General features: G+C 44.7%; 1 long non-coding RNA gene and 1 pseudogene across 2 annotated transcripts in view; both read right to left on the reverse strand.

Moving 5' to 3' along the window:
• LOC135916761 (uncharacterized) overlaps positions 1-17,804 on the reverse strand; it is a 200,980-nt gene that overhangs the window by 15,596 nt on the left and 167,580 nt on the right. The gene's annotated exons all lie outside the window — the stretch shown is intronic.
• Positions 10,494-17,208, reverse strand: LOC135916763 (putative nuclease HARBI1; annotated as a pseudogene).

Below are 17,804 nucleotides of genomic sequence, written 5' to 3' on the forward strand. Positions count from 1 at the left end.
GGGCTAGTCTGTACAGGTGCCTCTATAGCAAATGTCATACAGATTGTTCTTATGCGCAAATAAAATGCTCATGTGCCTGCTCAACCTTTGCATTATCGTCTTTTTTTCTTCACTGCAACTTCACATGCAACTTTTTAAAATTGTGTTTTATTGGCTAGTTTTGTACAAATGCCTACTTAACATAGTGCTTGGTCATAGCTGATGGCTTGTTGGTACAGTTGCTCGTAAAACAAATTTGCATTGTGTTTGTACATTGGACAAGAACAACCTTTATATGAGGTGCTTGTTCAATTTTGTATTAGAATTTTATTTCGACTGCAACTTCATATGCTGGTTTTTATAATTGTTTTTCATTGACTTGTTTTGTACGTTGGCTAGTCAGTACAGGCGCTTATATAGCAAATGTGAATTTTATTTGTACATAAGATCAACCTTTGTATTACCATGTTTTCTTTTTTTTACTGCAACTGCACGTGCTGCTTTTAGAATTGTGTTTCGTTGGCTAGTTATGCACAAACGCCTGCTGCTCAGTGCTTTCTTGCATTTATTCGCTGGTTGGTAGAGCTGCCTGTAAAGCAAATGCGCATTTGGTTTGTACATGAGACATATGAAAAATGTTTGCAATGCTCGAGCAAAAACATCTCATACATTGGCATGCAGTTTTTCTGCAACTTGATATGCTGCATTTTAGAATTTTGCTTCGTTCTCTGGCTTTGTACAGTTGTCTGCTTAGCAATGTATATTACGTCTCTATGCTTCATTACTCAGGTTTGTACCACATATGTAAATGTAATGCACTGTCGGTTTTTGAAAAGCACAAGTAAAGTTGAACCTCACTCACATGATGTTCCATCGAACATGCCTCCATAACGTCCTATATTTGCTGTAAGAAAATGTGCTTCACACTAATATCGATAAAAATACGTCTAAGGCTAATAATTATATCTTTGTTCATTATACTGATGCTTGACTTCATATGTAGGTTAACATTCTTTCCGTGTAATTTCATGTGTGCCTTACATAGATGTGTTTTTTGTTTTGTTTTACTTGTGCAACTGAATAGGCCCCTTTTAAAATTTGTGTTGTATGCTAGTTACTAGAGAAATAAAATCTGTATGGCAACTTAGATTATGTCAATTGAAGTGCGACTGCTGTTGTGTAGCGCTGTTGAGCTGTTTGCACTTTGGGACTATAATTAACTTCAAAATTTTGCAATGTTTCTATTAGAGCACTGAATGAGTTCTGGCTCAACGAAACACCGTCTGTGACCCGGGCTTCGAACACATAAGCAAGTTATCATGCGGGGCCAGGCCCAGGAGCTTCAGTCTCCAGTCAGGTCTGCCATAGAGCTGGTTTTGCCACATGTAATTTCACGGTACTGTGGACTTCAATTGCCACCCTTACGGAACTTTGAGTCAGTGATATCTTTCGGCCTATGGAAAAGCAGAAGTAGGCAGAGCAGGACAGGGTAGCGCACTCCACCGATTAGTGTACACCCCTCAGTCAATATGAAAAGCGACATGGTTACATGTTTAAAGCCAGTAATTTTCTTTGTGTGGCCTTGTAACAAGGACAAGTTCCATGTGCAGGATTTCGCAACAGGAAAACAACATAACCAATAGGAGCGAGTCATTTTCTGATTTGCATGTTGCAGGAATCGCGGTTCAAGGACACACGAGGGATTCCTGTTCATATTGGCCGATGGTGCATATTAGGAATGCGCCCAAATATCTGGCAGAACCGTAACAGTGACAACCTCTGTGTTAACTGCATTCCACTTTATTTCTGTCCTCCAGACACTGGGAAATACTGATTAACATGCTTTTTAAAGTTTTTAGATTTTATGATATTTCAAGGCGAACTTTGCGGAGAGGTGAAAGACGGATGACTCATTTGAATGCAGGTCATGGTGAGAGCCTCCCAACCGACAACGAGAGCATTAGCTGAGTGGGGAGTGCTGCCGAAGGGCTAATTTAAAATGTAACAAGATGTCAGAGAGTTAGAATAAATTTATGTCGAATTAAGATTTATGGTGGCATTGTAGAGTTGGGCCTCTTGATTTAAGAATGGAAGGAACACACACGGAAAATTGCCTACACTGCGTTCAGTTGCTTAAGGAATTCTGGATAATAGCAGCCACAACCGTAAGTAACAAATTTCAGTGCAGCTGGTTACATTTACAAGAGCAGAAGCCACGCTTAAAGAAGAATCGTTGGACATTTTAATTTCTGCAGAAAGATAAAGACTTAAGGTGGCTATGAGTAATGTGCTGCCTTGCATTGACCTTGCCCTGTAGACGCTTTAGTGCAATAACTTTTTAAACACTTCCTCAAAGCAACAAAATAATTCATTACTGCACAAGCAAATAAATTTTACAAGACACATTCACAAATTATGTTATACGCTATGGCATAGTGCAACCTACTAATGGTTTTTATTCAAGTTCTTTACTGTTGAAGCGTGATGAATAATAAATTCATAATTTCTTGCATACAGTAATTAAGCATATCTGAATTCAGACTTCCAAGTGTTCTCAAATAATTTCTCCCAAAACAGCATGGACGCTGCAATAACAGGCAATTTTGCTGCGGAGTTGGTAAAAATGATGCACTTAGTGCATCATTTTTGCACTTAGCTGATTTTGCACTTAGATGTGCACTTAGCTTGACACCCCCACATGCTTAAAAAAACGTAGACAGCCGGAATACACACTATTATGAAACATGTATACTTGTATTGCTGACGGAAAAAAATTGACGGCCTTAAAAGAAGCTGAATAATGTTATAGAAACTGTTCCGTGTGACAGTATGGGCACACGAGTGCTAACGTGTACGGACTTTCATATCCTACAATCATAGACAAGAATAATGAACAAAGGTACATGCTTTTTTTGCCACTTGTCGGCAGCAACACAAGTGGATAAGTGCTTAGCAAGATTTCTCTCTAGCAAATATGTATGCAGTTGGCAACTTCATAACAAGAGAGAGATAGCTCATGCTACACTGAGGCTCAAGGGCTAACTGGGCAAACCTAGCTGAGCTAGACAAGGGCGGACCAGTGCATGGCACTGGCTCAGGCCAGGCCAGGGAAAAGTGTGCATGCATTGCTCTACTTTTATGCACTGTTTGCAAGCACTGCAATTTCGTCCTTAAAGACTTTCTAGGTTTTGCAAGCATACTATGCTCTTCTATATCCATCACAGCTGCCTCTCATTTTCACAACTACCTCAGCTTTATAGCTCAATATATCTATAACAATAAAAGATACTGGAAGCATACAATAATGTTTTCTTTATGTGCTTCCGTCGTACGTTGAAAGGCAACGATTTTGTTTGTGTTTTCCAGTTGTGTTTTGCTTCGGCACCATGACAATGACGTATTGTCGAAAATTCATTCAACAAGAGATAGCAGTTGATGCCACAACGACACGCTTACCTTTTAAGTAGCCAGAAAACATTTTTACACAAAATGAATTCGCCCAAGGCGCACGATCACCAGGTCAGTACAGATGCTGGTAAAGCACTATTTATTTTACACAACTGTTGCATCATCCTTGCAAGCGTTACGCCTTCCTTTCCTTAACTTCTTTTCTTTCTTTTTCACACGGAAGGGGTGGATTACATAACATTAAAATATCTGGATACACAAAAACTCGGAGCAGTAAAGAAAGGTAAAGCGGCAGATGAGCAATATTCTCACTCCAATGTAGTGACAAATGAGCTGCTGCAAATGCTTCTGAACGTTCATGCTTTAAGGGTGCGAGTGGTGCCTGCATTGTGTTTAGAAAAAATGTACGATGCACTACCGAGGTTCTGCTTCGTTTAAAATGCTAAAGGTAAACAGCAGGGCTCCGCTGTTGCACTCTGCGTCGTCGCCGACTACTGAAAGGCGTCACAACGCATCTACAGCGCGTAAATGCATAAAGTAAGGCTGTCAAAAGCTCACCTTCCACGCAAATCGGAGCGCCGAACCTACGCGTCTTGTTGGATAGACGAAGGGAGTGCTCTTCAAAAGGCAATAAACAATGGTCACATATCGGGTTATCAGTAAAGATCGTTATAAAACGCTTCTGTGTACTGGCGGTGCAGAAAATACACTGTTTGAAGGATCTAAACCATTTCACGTGGGACTGAACCTTCCAATGCCACGGACGCTCTGGAACAAACGCATAGAATATGTTACGAGCGCTGAGAACGAGATTAACGCTTAAAAAAGAAAACCGTTTCGCTTTACTAGTTTCTGTTTCGGTTTCTGATGCATAAAGCGCCACCTGCTTCCTGCAAAAAGTGTCATGGCAACTTCCTGTCCACTTTTCGAAGTTGACGTAACTAACGCAGCTCAGTCTCGAAGCGTTCTTGTGTCCTTATGCATAACGCAATGTTATTGAATAGATGCTGCGAGTATTTGTGGAGCCTCTAGAAAGTCCTGCATCGATACATTTGTGTCTTTGTATACACGCCATCCCTGCCAGCCTGCGGCGACCTTCGTGGCAAGGGCAATATTTGTAATTTAACTATATGCTTTATCAGTATACAGCTGCATCTTACCAACACTTACAGGCCTAATGAAAACTGCTTTTGAAACCACTACATGGGTGCTACCGCGATCGGCAATCGTAAGCTGCGTTTTCGTTGGCTTGAGTTCTAGTTCCATTTCAAAACAAGATGTCATTTGTTGGTACGCATCGTTCATTATATGCTCAGCATGTCGGCTTCGCCCGATTTGTCCGGAATAATAATGACGTCAGTGTGACGTCGGGGAATCCAAAGTATGTTTTCGCACTTGGGCCGCGTTGGCACAGTAAAAGTTTCCGAAACTTGCCATGTTTGCGATTTCGTTCCTTTAGAATACGATGTAGTGAACCTGTACCGCTATATATAATTAGCAGGCCCATGAAGACGCCATCAAAGTCGAAGACGTCACAGCCACCAGGTGCGGGAACTTAAGTAGGCGTCGCCACCCGTATTTCGTTCTTGCGCTTTTTCTGGCTTACCAAACGTCTTATCGTTGTAAGAGTGGTGCTTTTGGTGTTGTAGAACGGTAATTTTCTGATGTAGAAAAAATAAGTTTTCACTTTATGTCCCTTTAATGAAAAGTGACCAAACATTTTTCAAAGAAAGGCTGTGTATATTAGTACAGGCAATACAATACATCTATATGCATGCCGCTGCTATAGGTCCCAAGACCAGTGTGACTTGCTTTCTGTAAGCAGTACAGGCTGTACAGAGCTGTCAAGTTAGCTAGTCTTTAGTCTATCTAGCTTGCTTTCCTGGTGCTTTCATGTATACAGATCCGAAGGCCGCCTTCTACAGTCTTATGCTGAAGATTATAAAGGGTTGCCTGACACTGTGCCTCGCAATGTTCACAGGCATTCGGCTTACCAGGAGACATCATTTGTGTTGGCAACAGTAGGTGAGAAGTAAACAAAAAATAAAGTACACATTGATTTAAAAGGCTTCATCTTCACTTCATTGTACAATATGAGGATGCCTTTCCAAAGGAATGTAGCCAGTGCCATATGCAAGCACACTGCTCACCAGCTGCAGTGGCTTCATATCGATACAGGTGACATGCAAAGACATCGTTGTGCTTGAAGTGAGGTGAATTTATATCACCACAGTCCAATAAAAGTGCTTATAATTTACACATCTACACCGTTTTTGCTCCCACTTTGAGGGTGACATGGTGAGCCTGGATGCCATCAGCAATACCATACAAAAACTGTACCAACTTTCAGTCAAATTACTCAACATAACTGTGATAGGCTAGCCATTTTCTGGCTTGAATATGCTGCTCAGTTTGTGCATGTTATAGCGCAGGCATACAACCAACTGAGTTAAGCATTGTGAAAATCAAGTACACTGCATTGCCTATTTAAGCACATGAACATTTATGCAACACAATCTTTTTCTGCTTATGCAGTGACCTACAGCTACAAAAAAAGACACAAAGACAGTGCGGACGTGTTGCTAATATCAAGCTTTGATGCAGACATAGTAAGCTCTGGTGAGAAATGATGTGTAATCTTTGTTTCCACTTCTGCATGAATTTTGTGGAAGTGCTAGAGGGTCAAGGTTTTATACAACAAATAATAATTTATGTAGTGGTCTAATAAACCATTGGAAACTGAATGTGTGGTATGAGCAACAGATAGCCAGGCACTATCACAAGAAAGTAAAATAATGCTGGGGAGTGGTTGTCGAAAGTTGTAGGTTCTGGAGGAGAGAGACAAAAGGACAAGACTGCATCGATCAATTGGACATGACTGAAGGCATGTACGGTATGTCGATGATGATGATGATGATGATGTATCGGGTTTTGAGGCGCAAGGGCCAGGTATGGCCAAAGAGCGCCATGTCTGTGCTAATGAGTTTGCGGTGTAATTATGATTACAATGAAGTTCGTGTGAGGTGGCTGTAAAGAGGCCTTAAAATATACGCTCTAAAGTGCGTAAAATCTGTATGATAAAATTATGGCGATGACGTAAGACTTGTACTATGAACATTTAGATGCATTTAAAAAGAATGATACGATAGGTAAAATATATCTGATTGTAAAAAATCCTAGAGCACTACTGCCTCCTTAGAGCCCTTGAAACACAAGGGCCTGGAGGCATGTGCTACGCAAAACAATTTTCGCAGTGGTATCCTCTCGAGAGAGGAGGCGCTACGAATTCATGGGACTAATAACATGTAAGACCACATCTTTCACAAAACCTAGCACTGTGTCTGTATTAAAAAGCGGTTCTGGGCCAAGAAGCATTGCAGGATGAAGAGGAATGTGCTGTCGGTATGCTAATGAAAAATGTCTCTTTCTCTCAGATTCGGCTTGCCGACACTCCAGGAGGACGTGGAGTACAGTCAACCTCTCCCCGCATCTACCACAGGTTGGAGGCTCATTTCCGGTGAGTAGAAAATTATGGGTGCCAAACGTGTGTCCTATTCTGAGACGACAGAATAGGACATCTGTTCGGCGCGATTTTGTAGTAGAGGGCCAAAATCCTAGCTGTGGTTTTATCCGGTGGAGCTTATTATCCGTTTCCGCATCCCACATGTGTTGCCAGTGATCTCGCAGCTTCCTTCGCAAGAAAGGCCTCAGATCTGTGACAGGCGCCGCAGCGGTAGCGTTAACAGCTTGCAATGTGATTGACGTGGCCATCTCGTCCGCCAGAAGGTTACCTTCGATTCCCCTATGGCCAGGGACCCAACATATTATGATATTCTGGTTAGATGAGTACGCTTTGCACAAGAGCGAATATAGTTCATTAAACACGGGATTTTGATGTTTGCTGAGTGACATTAAGGCCTTCACGACGCTGAGAGAGTCTGTATAGATCGCTGCTTTTGGAAGTTTCGATTTTCTTACGTGCTTTACAGCAGAGAGTAATGCGTATGCCTTGGCCGTAAAGATACTTGTTTCCGGATGCAGTACTTCGGATTCCGAAAACGATGGGCCGACGGCTGCATAGGATACCCCGGCGTTTGACTTCGATGCGTCTGTGTAGAACTCTGCGCAGGAGTGCTTGTGCTGGAGTTCTAGGAAATGCATTCGGATTTCGGCCTCAGGAACGTGCTTTGTAACTTTTATCAAGGATATGTCACACTGTATCACCTGCCACTCCCAAGGAGGTAAGAGCTTGGTTAGGTGCATTAAGCGATGCTCGAGGAGTGGGACATGCATTTCATCCCTAAGCTCCACCACACGCAGCGAGAAAGGCTGTCTTATGGAAGGACGATTGCTGAAAAGTGTAGCGCACGTCATATCGGTAACGGTATCAAAACATGGATGTTCAGGATTAGAGCGTATTTTAAGGAAATATGTAAAGTTGATGTATGATCTCTGTAGGTGGAGAGACCATTCAATTGATTCTACATATAGACTTTGTATGAGGCTCATTCTGAAAGCGCCAGTTGCCAGTCGGATTCCTAGATGGTGGACTGGGTCTAGCATCTTTAGCGCGCTCGGGGCGGCAGAGTTATATACTACAGCACCATAATCCAATCGAGACCGAATTAGGCTCTTGTATAGGTTCATTAAACACTTCCTGTCACTACCCCGTGTAGTCTGGGATAGAAGTTTCATTAAGTTCATTGTTTTAGACATTTTTCTTTCAAATATTTAATGTGTAGAATGAAAGTGAGTCTGTAGTCAAGTATGATACCTAGGAATTTGTGCTCTTTGCTTATAGGTATTCGTTGTCCACACAGTTCTAAGGAAGGATCCGCAACCAGGCCTCTCTTGTAAAAAGAGCGCAAGAGCTTTTGTTAGGATTGATCTTAAATCCATTCTTGTCTGCCCACACTGAGACTTTGTTCAGGCCATGCTGTACCTGTCTCTCGCAGACTGCGAGGTTACAAGATTTGAAGATTTGAAAGCTATTTGAATGTCGTCCACGTAGACAGAGTAAGAGATGGCGGGTGGTAATGAAGCACGAAGCGTGTTCATATTCACGATAAAGAGCGTGCAGCTGAGCACGCCTCCTTGGGGTACACCCGTTTCTTGCGTAAAAGGGCGTGAGAGTGCACTGCCGACTTTTACCCGGAAGGTACGATTTGACAGATAGCTTTCTATTATATTATGCATATTACCGTCGATGCCCATTTCTGACAAGTCTCTTAAGATTCCGTAACGCCACGTCGTATCGTACGCCTTCTCTATATCGAGGAATATGGATAAGAAGAATTGTTTGTGTACAAATGCGTCCCGGATATTTGCTTCTACACGTACAAGATGGTCAGTTGTGGAGCGCCCTTCTCGGAAGCCGCACTGATAGGGATCAAGGATTTTGCTCAGTTCAAGGAAATGAATGAGTCGCCGATTAATCATTTTTTCAAACACCTCACAAATGCAACTTGTGAGGGCTATCGGGCGGTAACTTGCCACTGAGGAAGGGTCCTTGCCTTGTTTCAAAACAGGGACCACAATGGCTTCCTTCCATGCAGTTGGAAGGTACCCTGCATCCCAAATGGTGTTGAAAAGTGTGAGTAGTGTAACCTGCGTGTCATTGTGTAAGTTTTTGACCATTTCATACATGATTCTATCAGATCCTGGTGCGGAGCTGTTGCATGCGCTCAAGGCAGCTCTCAATTCGGCAATGCAAAAAGGACGGTTGTAAGGCTCATTCTCTCTACCTTTACTTGTTAATGGCTTACGTTCTTCTGTTTGTTTGTATTTGAGAAAGGATTGTGTATAATTTGTATTGAACCAAGTGGGCTCGATGAAAAGATTTAAGAACAAGAAGGCCATGTGGGCTGCAATTGCTCTAGATATAAAAGATGAAACAGTGCGCTGCAAAACTGCAGAGCAGTGCCAGAACGGATTTAAGACCATAAAAAAGAGGCGCTCTGAAGCAAAACAACACAATGCAACCTCCGGTGCCGAACCCACAGAAATTCCCTTTGACGACGAATTGGCCAGGATTAAATCCATAGACGACAGTTTTGAACCTGAGCTTTTGCGAGGACCAGGGAGGGTTTAGTATACATCAGAGGGGCAAAATGACACAGTTCCATCCAAAATATCAAAATTAAGCATCCCGGAAATGATGCGGAAAAATCATGAAGATAGAGAACAGCAGGGAGAGCGACGACACAAAGAGAAGGTGGAGCTGTTGAAACACTGCTGGGGGCACCAAATCAGCCTACAGTAGCAGCGGCTACCTGGAGTCTATAGTGTGCGATATCTGTACTTGGTCCTTGGCAAAAAAAAACCATAAAACTGCCCTGAGGTTGAGATACAGAGGAGAAGAGGACAAGATGAGTGTGCATTTAGTATACCTCTTATCTGCGAAGTAAGTCATTTTATTACAACTCACTGCGTCTGGCTCAAGACAGATGACAGAGAACCTAGGTAAGGTAAAAATATTTATTTGTGGATCTCTTGTACAAAACAAGCTGTGAGAACAAGGCATGTAAAGGTATCTTACGAATTGTGGCTTACCAGAAAGAGAATATGAAAGTGCAGGACATAACCATGAGACTCTTGGCACTGGTGCATGGAAATGCAAAGTACAGGTGATCCTCTCTCAGCCATGCTTGGTCAACAGCAGCAAGTGCTGCTAGCATTAAAATGCAGCATACACTCTATCTTACCCCCACACTTTTGTGTTATTCTACATGGTAATTCCAAGCAGACATATTGTCTTAGCCTACTACTTGCCTGCCGGCACAATATCTTTGAAAAGGATAAAAGTCCTTAAATGCTCTAAATATGTGTTTTGACAGCTTCATTCATTCATTTGTTATCTAAGCGGGACTACTGTCACCACTATGAAATGTAACCATAATGTAATAAGATATTATATTAAATTGCCTGCATTATTCTCATGCTGCACGCTAATATCAATAATGTAAAATTGCCACTTGAAAATGATAACGTGAACCTGAAATGAACCCTTATTTTTCTTACGGCCAGGAAGGAGGTATGGAGGACATTATGAAGCTAAATTGAAAAAAAATTATGAATAGCCAGATTCAGTGCTAAATAGTCGTGGCTCACTGAATGGTCTGAAGGTACCGCACAATTTGCTTCCGTTTTTTTTTCCTTCTAGCTGCTTCAGCGCTTTTCTCTGTTTTTGAGTCTACAGAATTTAGCATGTCAATCGGGTTTGGCCTGCTGGCATTTGCGGTACCGACATCCTCATAGTCAAGGTCATTGTCCCCTCCTTCAATGCACATGTTGTGGAGTATGCAGCATGCAAGAATGAACAGTGTGGCCTTCTTTACCGTCCACAATTCCAAGTACAAAAGTTGCCTGAAACGTCCTTTCAGCAGGCCAAAAGCATTTTCAATGCGTACCCGTGTTTGGCTCAAGCGCAAGTTACATTTTACATTCAGGGGTCAGGCAATCATAATCCCTGAATGGTGTCAGGAGATATTCTCGGAGTGGAAGGCCGCATTACCAAGCAGATGATACTTGCCTTCACCAACTCCTGGCAGTTTATCTAAAGCAAAACTGCGCTTGAATGTGTCAGCGTCGTACATCTTGCCTGTGGGGCTAAGGAACACATGCACAAACTTGCAATCAGCACCGCAAATTGCCTGAACGCCGTATGACTTCTTGTCATGCCTGTTCATGTTGCGGAAATCTTCCCGGCTGGGCACCTCGTTTCTATGTATGTTCAGTCAATACATCCTAAGACATTTGGAAAACCTGAAATCTGAAGCCAATGAAACAATAATGGGTTTTGAATTTACCTTCCCAGTTACTTTCTCTAGCAAGCTGAAATACCAATATTAACTAACTTTATATACACAACATGCAGAAAAAAGCTGCTAAAATGTGTGTGTGAAGAACCACAATATGGCCAGTCATACAAGGAGAAAATTAACGCTGGGTAAATACCTTATACTCGTGTCACACGGGCGTTTGGAAGGCCTTCCAACCTATAGTCAGTTGACTCAAAAGTCGAGTTCGAGCTGCTACACGGGCAGTTTCGAAGGCCGCCGAGTCAATAGTCTATTGAGTCAACGGAGCACCCTACAACTCTATCGAAATCTCAATGGCCTTTGAGCAACGGAAACGGAAACAGCGCGAACATGCCCTCTCGTTCACAGTGTGCCCGTACTCACGGTTAGAAAGAACAAATCAAACCAAATGCTCTGAAAATACTATATATGAGTGTTATTGATTATTCAATAAAGTGTTTTTGCCACTTGACATGTGCGCACACACACCAATACGGCAGCCGCATCGAGCGGCGCAAACGTTGCCGCAGTTTCACTACTCAACAACTTAAAAACTAAACATATATGTATGGCAATGTATAAACACATTTTTAATGTATAAACAAACATAAAAGAAACTATAGTGCTTTTAAATGGTTTTAATGTTGTTTAAGTTTTCGTTACATGGAAATGACAATAAAGATCCGCAGCGCCACACAATTTCGCGAGAAACGCCTGAACCACTCAACCGCCTTTCAAAATTGTCGTGTAGCAGCGCGACAACTCCTTTGAGCCGATAGAGTTGTGGCGTTTCGAAGGCCGTTGACTGGAAGGCCTTCCAAATGTGCCCGTGTGACAGAGGTATTACCTGTGATTACACTATGCACAGGTAGTGCTCATCAGAGAATAAAAGCAGTGGGTGACTAAATAGCAAACACGACGAGACTGTTGCCATAAAACTTGTTGGCCTGAGGATGGATTAGAATTCAAAGCATGCAGGGCAAAGGAGGGATTAAACCTTGCACTTAAAATGCATTTGCTTCATATTATTCCTTTTTCTATATATTTTCAATTCGACTTCATATGCAGTTTCCCACAGACACGTAGAGCATTTGTCAAAAGTTAACAGCCCATGGCATGGTTTAGTTGTAAGCCATTTTAATTGTAGCGCCTTTCTGAAATTCATCTTTGAAGAGGAAAGAACTAGGGCCTCTGTTACCGAAATTTCGAATGCTGCGGGATGCATAACAAGCAGCAAACAGCGGTCCAGAAACAAACTCCTCTGGATTCTAATATTTAAAAAAAAGGTTTAAATAAACAACTGCCCCATAAAAGCATTTATGACAACACCGTCACCTTACTTCTTGGAACTTGGCGCTGCCTGCTCTTTTTTTTTCAGGCATGTCTGGGAAGCGCATCACATCTGCGCTGATGCTGTCCAAGAAGCCCGCCACACGTTCGATGATACCATTCGCAGTGCTCTCCACCATTCCAAACATGACGGCGACGGCTCGCTCGGTAGCTTTATTTCCTGCAAACCTGACGAAGTAAACAACTTGTCACGCATGCAGGTGCCCGACGAGAATTATTTAGAAACAAACGGAGACAAACAACTCACCAAAGAAACGAAAGAACGTGCTCTTCAGCCGATTTTTGCGGATGTGAGCCCCCATGATGCTTTGGATAAAAACTGAAGTTCTCGTAATCCACAATCAGCCGGTAGCAGACGCTCTGCGTACCCGGAAATGCTTCCTGAACTGCAAGTAAACGACACAACATCTCACATTGCAGTGGCCTTACACAATGCTTTGGCAGCAGTAAACAATTGCAAATAGACAGGCTCCTTACTCCGGTGTCGTCGAGGCGCCTGACGACACGTTCAACGAACCTGTCCACTTTCGGCCGCTCTTCACCACATTGTTTTTGGACGAGGTCAATCAGCACGTCGTCTTTGCTGTCAGACGAACTTGAAAAAAAAGCTCATAGATTGCAGCAACTCGCAGCGCTTCCTTTCTCATTGCCGACATCTCCACTAGCTAACTCCGTCAACTCCGTTGCAACCGCAGCTATCGGGCGAGAGCGTCCGCGGGTCTGCAGTCGGCAGTGCGCGCGCGCGTCGCGCAGTACATGCTGGGTTTGCACCCCGGCGCACCGCCGATTTGCTAGGTGCGAGACGGGGCAACGGAAAACCGCTCCAACAGGGTGCGCTTCCGGTGATCGAGGACGGTCGGCGCGCACCGGTGCGGGTGATCAGGACGCTATAAAGGCTCAACCAGACATCCGCGTTCCTACGCGGCCGCACGCGCCGCACCACGTCTGGGCGCGTACGGCGTCAAGAGCGGAGGCTGCTTCGCGTGTCGACGCGCGGCGGCGTGGAGACCTACAACCATAGAGTTACATACTGACTCTAGACGACAAGCTATCCATAGGGCCCATGCACTGAAATCGGGAACCGCAATAGCGCCGCCATGTTGCTACGCGCCGAGGTTGCCAGCTCCTGAGACGCTTGCTAGACTTGGTGACAGTAGTCAGTTTTAATCCGGCAACCGTAGCAGCCTAGCAGCATGGCGTCTCGTTTGTAGTGTCGTGATGTGTGCGTGCAGCCATGTGTTTGGGCTTTATAAGTTTGTTCTTTAATGTATGTTGCGGGACGGTGTGGGTGTGGTCCATGTTGGCCGTACAGGTGGCAGTTATGCAACCGAGGGATGATCGTGTTGAAGTTTCCGGCGGTATGCGGTTTTCAGGGGTCACGCCTGTTGCAGGACTGACACTCGACGAGGTTACGAGCTCGAAGCTGTGGTCAGATTCCTCGTTGGCGTTCCGTAATTCTCTTCGCACAGGCGCGGTATGTTGCAAAAGCCGCTTTCGCGATCTATCGTGGCGACGATAGATCGGGTTTTTTTATTATTATAAGTACTGATCCAGCTGTAGGGCACATGTAACCGACAAACGGAAGTCTCAGGAGAGCACCTGAGATTATAATAAAGCAGGCGGCGCAGGAACTCCAGGGCACCCGAGGGACAGTGGGGGGATCAAAGCTCGAAGCAGAACGGTACGTAGGTTGGGGCTGCCGAGGCAAGTGTGAGCCAGGGAGTGTTCGCACGGACAGCTCCCCTGGCACGCGCAGCAGTGCCTCGCAAGGTAGAGATACCTTAAAGGCACCTGCGCCCATGATATTTCTTTTGCCTCCGTGCAGTGAGCACGATTAACGAGAATAATATGGAGGGCATCCGGTGCAGTCGCGAATGCGTCATGGCAAATGTAGCTCGCGTCGCCTGGCGTGTGTAGTAATATCAGAGTTGGTTCTATGAACATTAAGCATAATACGCATTGTTACGGTTCCTTAACGGAATGGGTCTAGAGGACGGTGTTGGTATATTTTTTCGTACCGCCCTAATCCTATACCCCCACTGCAAACACACACACATACCCCCCCCTTTTTTTAATGTATACATACAATTCCTTGCCATGACGGATCATAGCCTCCGGACGGATTGACCAGTTCAAGTTGTCAACTCGTCAGTAACTGTCATAGGAATCACTGTAATAAACACAATTGCACGATCGCATTGTTTACTTTCATTTTTTGTTGTAACACTGAGGACTACATAAAATTTTATTTCGTATATGTGAGAGAAGTATGTAGATATCACGAGCTTAAGCCAATGTGCGATACACAGACAAAGCAGCTGCTACAATATGAACTGCATTGAGGGCCACCCAACACATGCGTAATTCAAGGTGCGAAATATTGGAGAAAGCTTCAAAATACGCTCATTAGCACTGCAAAGTATAAAATATATTGTATCTGTACAATAAATGTTCAAAAAATAATGCATCAATGTCCCATTTGCCTTCAAGTTTACTATCAAGTTCAAGTTTACTGAAGTTTATTATTAGCATATGTACAACAGGAATCTACTGACACACCCACAGTCAGGGTGGCTGTTCGAGGTGTGCTGGCTGCCTCAGTGTAAGAAAAATAAATTGGGTGAATGTCGACACCAGTGCCACTGCTTCTTGCCTCTGACCTGCACGTGCCTCCGCGGCATCTTTGTGCACAACTGTGCTGGCGTGGCGAGGCGTAGGAGTCATCCGAGAGAAAGAGTATCGTTTACATGGAGAAGTGGCTGTTCACATTGCCTGTCGCTTTCCCTCAAATGTTTTCTTTGAGACTAGGGTGATACACCCGCAGTCAAGGTTGCTACTTATTAACGCGATAGCGTTAAGGAGCTCGTGTCGCAGAAAAGCCGGTGTCGACGGCGTCCGCGGCGTTGACCGTGAGCGATAAATCACGGCAGGCACTCCATAAATAAAAAGCAACTTCCAAGATGTGCTGGGTGGGAATCGAACCAGGGTCTCCGGAGTGTGAGACGGAGACGCTACCACTCAGCGACGAGTTCGATGCTTCCAAGCGGTACAAACGCGCCTCTAGTGAATGCGGTGTTGCCTTCGAAACGAGCCGTGGAAAGTTATACTGCGGTGTATATCGGTAATTATGAACACGTAACTTACAGAAGTCGCAATTACACGAGTAGCGAAGTGCGTTTCCGCTGCATTTCTTCTGCGCTTTCCGCACACGCAGAGCCATCTTGCGGCAAACACAGAAGACCCCCTCCTCTCTATGTACGGCGCTGCCCCGACAGATGGCGCGCCACGCGCGCATTGGAGCTGCGAGGACCGGTGCGAGGCGGTTCGCGGCCCCGACTCCCTCTCCCCTGACAACGCTTCGCCTTGCTCCCTCTGCAGAATCAAACGTCCTTCCTTTCTTTAGATCGCTATCTGTCTATCTCTCTGCCCGTGCCGATCACGACGTTTGGCTGGCGTGCATCATTTCCCCCTCCGAGATACCGAGTTCTTCGGTTCGTTCCGCTTGCTCAGGCGCACGTTTCGTTGCTGCGCCGAACGCCGCGTTGCTCGACCATATGGCTCGGAGCTCACCGCGTCCGATGCGGGGTGCCTCGTAAGTGATGGCTGCCCTGTAGCCCACTGTCTTACACCCCTTGGCGGGTGTAAGACAGTGGGCTGTCGGCTACACCGCTTAAGCTTCGCCTTCAAGAGTGGAACGCGACAGCGTTCCACTCTTGAAGGCGAAGCTTAAGCGTCCTCCAATTTTTTTTACCTGCGAGTATGGTCAACAAAAATGTGTCCCAGCTGCTTAGTGGTATTTGAGATTATGTCAGTATTGCATATGTGCCTGTTGCCTAAAATAATTGAATTTTGAAAATGCTCGTAGGGATCTGATGTGCATATCTGCAGTTTATGGATACGTGTAAAAGACTCAGCATCAAGTGCGAGTGAACCGTCCCACAGGCCCGGAGTCGATAATGCAAATACATTCGCTGCACAAATTTGTGACCAGAAAAGATATTCCACATGATATGGCATGCAAGGAAGTGTTGAAAATATTGCACAGTTAATAAAACGCCTACGCTATCAATATGTAGGTTGATGCACTCGTTATGCAAAACGTAGGTGAGGCGTGCAGACAGGACACAAGAGTAGAGTATTTACAAGCAAACAACACGAGCGCAGCCAACTTCTCTACTCATGTGCCCTGTCTGCACGCCTCACCTCTGTTTTGCATAATGAATCCTTACCAACTAGCTCAGCTTTCTGTCGTTCTACGTCTCGATGCACTCGATTTCGTCCGCATTAGGCACTCGCCTCTTGATTACTTCGTGGTACAGAAATACTCGGCACTCCCCTGTTTTTCTGCTGTGGCCTTTGTAGAAGCATGATTGTTCAAAGTGCAACAATTAAACAGATTCTATGAGTTGCTTGTGGCTTCGCCAGTACAATTCCGGTGCGCTGGTCCGCCTGTCCAGCAATTTCCTACTGAAGGGAAACCTGCAAATAAAAACACCGCTCCGCATGCAGAAAGTGCTCTAATGTGACGCTTCTCAAACGATTGTGATGCACCACAAGAGCTGCCTACTCACGTGATATACTCAACAAGGAGATGCATTCGTTTACTTACATGTGAAGGTATATGCCAGAGCACTTCGGGGCTTCGGTGGCACATACGGCACGAGTGTACCATAGCGTCCGATGTCGACGCGCGATCGCATGTCAAACCTAAGCTGTACGAAACTACTACGCATCCAAAAAACAGATTTGAAACCGAAATTCGCGTCATCCTTTATTGCATGAATGCGTACATCGTGAGTTACATAAGTCACGGACTGAGCGATCGCTTTATGTAAACTTAATAACGCACCACCTTCATAAAGCCATCAGGTATGCGTTTTTAGATGACAAAGCATGAGGTGACCTGTACTTGTTTTCAGCTCTTTCAATAGTAATTGCGCTAGCCACATTGACCAGTAGCAACAGGGCGGCGCCCTAGAGTTTCCTACTTTTCCGGCCCAGCTTTTCCTCTAGAGTTGTTCAACTAACTCTATGCCTACAACAGCTAGGATTTTTGCGTCCGCGCCAGAAGCTGCCGCTAGCGTCAGAAGCATGACGCACCTCACATGACCAGGGCGAGCCAACGTGACTTCCGGAACGACGTTTCGCGCGGCGTTCAGGCAAGCCCGGGCAAGCTGCTTCAACACCTCCTTGTTGGCTGCATGCGTTTCGATCGGCGTTTGTTATGGCAGGCGCGGAAATCTTCAGCCTTGACGGCTGCATTGATAA

This window comes from Dermacentor albipictus, chromosome 7 (genome assembly GCF_038994185.2).
Source record: "Dermacentor albipictus isolate Rhodes 1998 colony chromosome 7, USDA_Dalb.pri_finalv2, whole genome shotgun sequence".
In the NCBI taxonomy this organism is placed as follows: domain Eukaryota; kingdom Metazoa; phylum Arthropoda; class Arachnida; order Ixodida; family Ixodidae; genus Dermacentor; species Dermacentor albipictus.